The following is a 5,748-nucleotide window of genomic DNA, read 5'->3' as shown; positions in this document are numbered from 1 at the left end:
GAAAATTGATTACAAGATGAATGCAGAATGTTATTATAAAATACTGGCAGACAATTTGCATTCTTCTGCAGGAAAGCTATCGCAATTGGAAACGACAGTGAGAGAGGGAAACGTCATCATAATGGGGGACTTTACTCCGATATTGACTGGGCATAGGGGACAGCTCACTCATTTAAAGGCCCGTCATTTCACCAGTGGTCATCAACCCTGCCCTCAGGGCCCACTAACAGGCCAGGTTTGCAAAATAACTGAAATACATGACAGGTGATATCATTTGTTACTCAGTGATTGCCGTATTCTAGTCTGCATCTCCCCCAAGGTAATACTTAAAACCTGGCCTGTTAGTGGGCCCTGAGGACCGGGTTGATGACCACTGCCTTACACGACAACTTCATGTCACAGTTGGCAGATTCCCCAACTAGGAAGAACGCCCTGCTAGATATATTAATTTACGAACGATCCAAGTCTGATCTCAGATGTGGAAATACGGGACAACTTGGGATCAGAAGGCGTGTCCCCAGAGGTTAGGGTTGGGGTTGGGGTTAGGGTTTTCCCTTGAAGAACAAGATTAGGACTCAGGGATTGGAATAGGGACTGCTCCAAAGGTCAAATGTCAGCAGGCGTGTCCCCAAAGGGTAAAGGTTCAAGAGGCGTGGCTGACCCACCCCCACCAAAGTGTTCCGCCTACCCCAACTAACTCGCTGAATGAACAAGTCGGGGGAAAGGACGATCGCATGTAATGTAAAACATAGTAAAAGGAGGGTAGCACAAGAACACTACATTTCAAACTAGCCAATCTCTGGGAACTACAGGCCAGTCAGCCTAACATCAATCGTTGGTAAATTATTGGAGGGGGTGATAAGGGACTATAGCCAAGAATTTACGGGGTGAAAAAAAAATATCTTAAGCAGTCATCAGCATGGGCTTACGAAAGGTTGAGGAAGTGAGCGGCCATCTAGACAGGAGAAGGCCCGCGGATTTAGTCTACCTGGATCTTGCAAAGGCATTTGATACAGTCCCCCCAATCCTAATCTACTAGCTGAGGTCTGCAGGCACGGGCCAGAAGATTTCTTTTTCTTGGGTTAAAAACTGGTTACAGGGGCGTGTCCAAAGGGTTGTGCTAACTAATGAGTACTCAGACTGGTCCGGAATGGTAAGTGGGGGTGCCCCAGGATCCTGTCTTGGGATCAATATATTTAAAAATGATATAGAGGACGACATCAAATTTAAGCAGGGCAATAACTTCACATCAAGATATAGAAATTTTACAGCAAGACCTGAGCAAAATAATGGACAGTAGCATTGATAGGTGGGGGCTGGGGGCGCTGGCCGCACCCGGGTGACACCCGTGGATTGCGGCACCGCTAACACCGCCCGCTGCCCTGATGATCTGCGCCTCGCTTTCAGTGGAGCACACTAAAGCCGGCGCCGCCTCCTCTCTGTTTACATCCAGTGAGGAGGAGGAGTCAGAGGGACACACCGCTGTGTGTATACGTCCGCGGCCGCGCTGTTCTGAGGTCTGTACTGTACACTTCATTATAAGTAGATGGACATGTGCAGGGGGCGCTATGGGAGGGAAGAGGGGTGCCTATGCTGATGGGGGGTCTGCACTAAGGGGGGTAGTCTATACTGCAGGGGTCTGCACTAAATGGGGGGGGGTGTCTATACTGCAGGGGTTTGCACTAAGGGGGTGACTATACTGATGGGTGGGTCTGTATTAAGGGGGGTGTTTATACTGATGGGGGGTCTCCACTAAGGGGGTGTTTATACTGATGGGGGTCTGCACTAAGGAGGGGGATTCTATACTGATGGGGGGGGTCTGCACTATATGGGGGGTGTCTATACTGCGGAGTTTGCACTAAGGTGGGTGTCTTTACTGATTTGGGGGTCTGTATTAAGGAGGGTGTCTTAAGGAGGGTGTCTATACTGATGGGGAGTCTGTTTTGGGGGGTGTCTATACTGATGAGGGATCTGCACTAAGGGGGGTATCTATACTGTGGGGGTCTGCACTAAGGGGGATTCTATTCTGATGGGGGTGTCTGTACTGAGGGAAGGGGTCAGTACTTAGTGAGGGGGGTCTATACTAACGGATGGTGGTCTGTACTTAGATGGAGGGTGGTCTGTACTTAGATGGAGGGTGGTCTGTACTGAGGGAGGGTGGTCTGTACTTAGTGGGGGGGTCTGTACTGAGGGAGGGTGGACTGTACTGAGGAAGGGGGGTCTGTTCTTAGTGGGGGGGAACTATACTATGGGAGGGGGATCTGTACTGAGGGAGGGGGTCTGTACTCAGTGGGGGGGTCTGTACTGACGGAGGGTTGTCTGTACTTAGTGGGGGGGTCTGTGCTGAGGAAGGGGGTCTGTTCTTAGTGAGGGGGGTCTATACAATGGGAGGGGGATCTGTACTTAGTGGGGGGGTCTGTGCTGAGGAAGGGGGTCTGTTCTTAGTGAGGGGGATCTAAACTATGGGAGGGGGATCTGTACTGAGGGAGGGGATCTGTACTCAGTGGGGGGGTCTGTACTGACGGAGGGTGGTCTGTACTTAGTGGGGGGGTCTGTTCTTAGTGAGGGGGATCTATATTATGGGAGGGGGATCTGTACTGATGGAGGGGGTCTGTACTCAGTGGGGGGGTCTGTACTGAGGAAGGGAGGTCTGTTCTTAGTGAGGGGATCTATACAATGGGAGGGGGATCTGTACTGAGGGAGGTGGTCTGTACTTAGGGGGGTCTGTACTGACGGAGGGTGGTCTGTACTGAGGGAGGGTGGTCTGTACTGAGGAAGGGGGGGTCTGTTCTTAGTGAGGGGGATCTATACTATGGGAGGGGGATCTGTACTGAGGGACGGGGTCTGTACTCAGTGGGGGGGTCTATACTGACGGAGGGTGGTCTGTACTTAGTGGGGGGGTGTTTACTGAGGGAGAGTGGTCTGTACTGAGGAATGGGGGTCTGTTCTTAGTGAGGGGGATCTATACTATGGGAGGGGGATCTGTACTGAGGGACGGGGTCTGTACTCAGTGGGGGGGTCTATACTGACTGATAATGGAGCGTGCAAATACCTGGCAAATTGGGTTTAATGTAAAGTAATGCACTTGGGGGGCAAAAAAACAAATGCAAACTACTCACTTGGGGGGGAACGGCGGGGGAATCAAGGATGGAGAAGGATCTGGGGGTTCTAGTAGATGTCAGATTGAGCAATGGCGTGCAGTGCCAAGCTGCAGCTACCAAAGCCGGCAGAATATTGGCATGCATAAAAAAAGGAATATATTCCAGGGATGGATCAATAATCCTCCCGTTTTATAAAACTCTGGTTAGACCACATCTGGAGTTTCCGGCAGACGGTGCGATGGTCTTCCCGACAGACTTTCAGCGGAAGGTCCGAAGGACTTTCTGAATGAACGGACTTGGCCACACATGACCAGACTAAGTCCGCTCATTTTGAACGTGATGACGTAAACGGGACTAACCAAGGAAGTTCAATAGCCAGTAGCTAATATCTGCCCTTGCGTTGTATTTGGTCCGTCAGACCAGCACACAGACGAACGGTTTTCCCGATTTTTAGTCCGTCGGATAGATTTGTATGTAGTTTTATTTCTAGGCCTGTCTGACTTTTGGGGAAGAAAAGTCCGCTGGAGCCCACACACGATCAATTTGTCCGATGGATTCCGGTCTGTCGGAAAGTCCGGTCGTGTGCACGCGGCATTAGATGTGCATCTTAACCAACGGGCACTTACACCCCCTTCCTGCCCAGGCCATTTTTCAGCTTTCAGCACTGTTGCACTTTGAATGACAATTACTCGGGCATACAACACTGTACCCAATCGACATTTTTATCATTTTCTTCCCACAAATAGAGATTTCTTTTGGTGGGATTTGATCACCCCGGGGGGGGGGGGGGTTATTTTTTACTAAACAAACTAAAAAAAATACCAAAATTGTTGAAAAAATAAGTTTTTCTTTGTTTTTGTTATAAAATATAGTTTTCTCCTTCACTGAGGAGGCGGCACTGATGGGCACTGATGAGTAGGCAATTGATGGGCACTGATAGGTGACACTCACATGCAGCATTGATGGGCACTGATAGGTGGCACTGATATGCAGCACTGATGGCCACTGACAGGCTGCACTGATGGGCACTGACTGGCGGCATTGATGGGCACAGACCGGCGGCACTGATGGGCACTGACCGGCGGCACTGATGGGCACTGACCGGCGGCACTGATTGGCGGATTTAATGGACACTAATAGATGGCACTGATGGGCAGGTACTGACAGGTGTTAATGCTGTGCACTAATTGGCACTGTGATTGACACTGATTGGCACTATAGTGGGCACTGATTTGCACTGTGGTGGGCACTGATTGGCACTTTATTGGGCACTGAAAGAGGTTATGATGGGCACTGACTGACAGCTACTGGGCACCGATTGGCAGCTGATGGGTACATTTGATGGGGGCTGTGCTGATAATCAATGTGCTGATTATCAGCACAGACCCCCGCCAATTGGCTCTCCCTGTCAGAGCGAACTGAGGAATGCCGTTTACCAGCACTTCCTGGTTCACACGATGATCAGCTGTGTGATTGGTCACAGCTGATCACGTGGTAAGAAGCCTCTGTCAGATTAAGTGTTGAGTATATATATGAAAAAGGAAAGAGATTGTGGGACTTTATATGAAGCACACTACTAAATGAAACGAACCAATGAGGACAACAATTGTTTAATTACAAAGGGCCTATATACATATAAATTGGTAGAGAAGGTATATATAATGTAATATAATAAAAAAGGTCTCGACAGATATCATCAAAACAATTGATAGTCCTCAATTATTCCAACATGATACACATAATAATGGACCTTGGGTGTGTGGGCCCAAATTGTACCGCTAACATTTATACATGGATAAGAATCAGCCTCTTTCTCTACGAAACGCGTAGAGATTTCCTACAATGCTACATCACAGTAACTACATGCAATATTTGTATTTTATTATAACGAATCATTCTTATCCATGTATAAATGTTAGCGGTACAATTTGGGCCCACACACCCAAGGTCCATTATTATGTGTCTCATGTTGGAATAATTGAGGACTATCAATTGTTTTGATGATATCTGTCAAGACCCTTTTATTATATTACATTATATATACCTTCTCTACCAATTTATATGTATATAGGCCCTTTGTAATTAAACAATTATGGTCCTCATTGGTTCGTTTCATTTAGTAGTGTGCTTCATATAAAGTCCCACAATCTCTTTCCTTTTTCATATATACTCAACACTTAATTTGTACAGCACTTTCCCCCCTGGGGACTCAATACACCGAGAAGGTGGGGCAGACATCTTGGAGAGGGCATTGGCCGGGAATCGAACCCGGGTCATCTGCTTAGAAAGCAGCTATGCTCACCACTGCACCACCAACGCAAAAAAGTTGCATGTCTTTCACAGTAGGGGAGGAAACCCACGCAAGCACAGGGAGAACATGCAAACTCCATGCAGATAGTGTCCTGGTCAGGATTTGAACCAAGGACCCCATTGCTGCAAGACTCACCCCTAAGCCTCTGTGCTGCCCATAGACACTATACTAACACTGCACTACAATCACACACTATAACACTGCACTACAATCACACACTATAACACTGCACTACAATCACACACTATAATAACACTGCACTACAATCACACACTATAATAACACTGCACTATAATCACACACTATAATAACACTGCACTACTAATAATATAATAA

The 5,748-nt window shown here is 47.9% G+C and overlaps 1 non-coding gene across 1 annotated transcript; it reads right to left on the bottom strand.

The window, feature by feature from the left end:
- Positions 1–5,348: 5,348 nt before the first annotated feature.
- Positions 5,349–5,420, bottom strand: TRNAR-UCU (transfer RNA arginine (anticodon UCU)). Its single transcript has one exon. It is a non-coding gene; the product is annotated as a tRNA-Arg (tRNA).
- Between the last annotated feature and the right edge of the window lie 328 nt (positions 5,421–5,748).

The sequence above is a fragment of the Lithobates pipiens genome, unplaced genomic scaffold (assembly GCF_037356315.1).
Source record: "Lithobates pipiens isolate NorthernLeopardFrog02 unplaced genomic scaffold, aLitPip1_a1.2 Scaffold_25, whole genome shotgun sequence".
Classification (NCBI taxonomy): Eukaryota; Metazoa; Chordata; class Amphibia; order Anura; family Ranidae; genus Lithobates; species Lithobates pipiens.
Note: the sequence above shows the minus strand (reverse complement) of the source record. Positions and strands in the feature narration are given on the sequence as shown.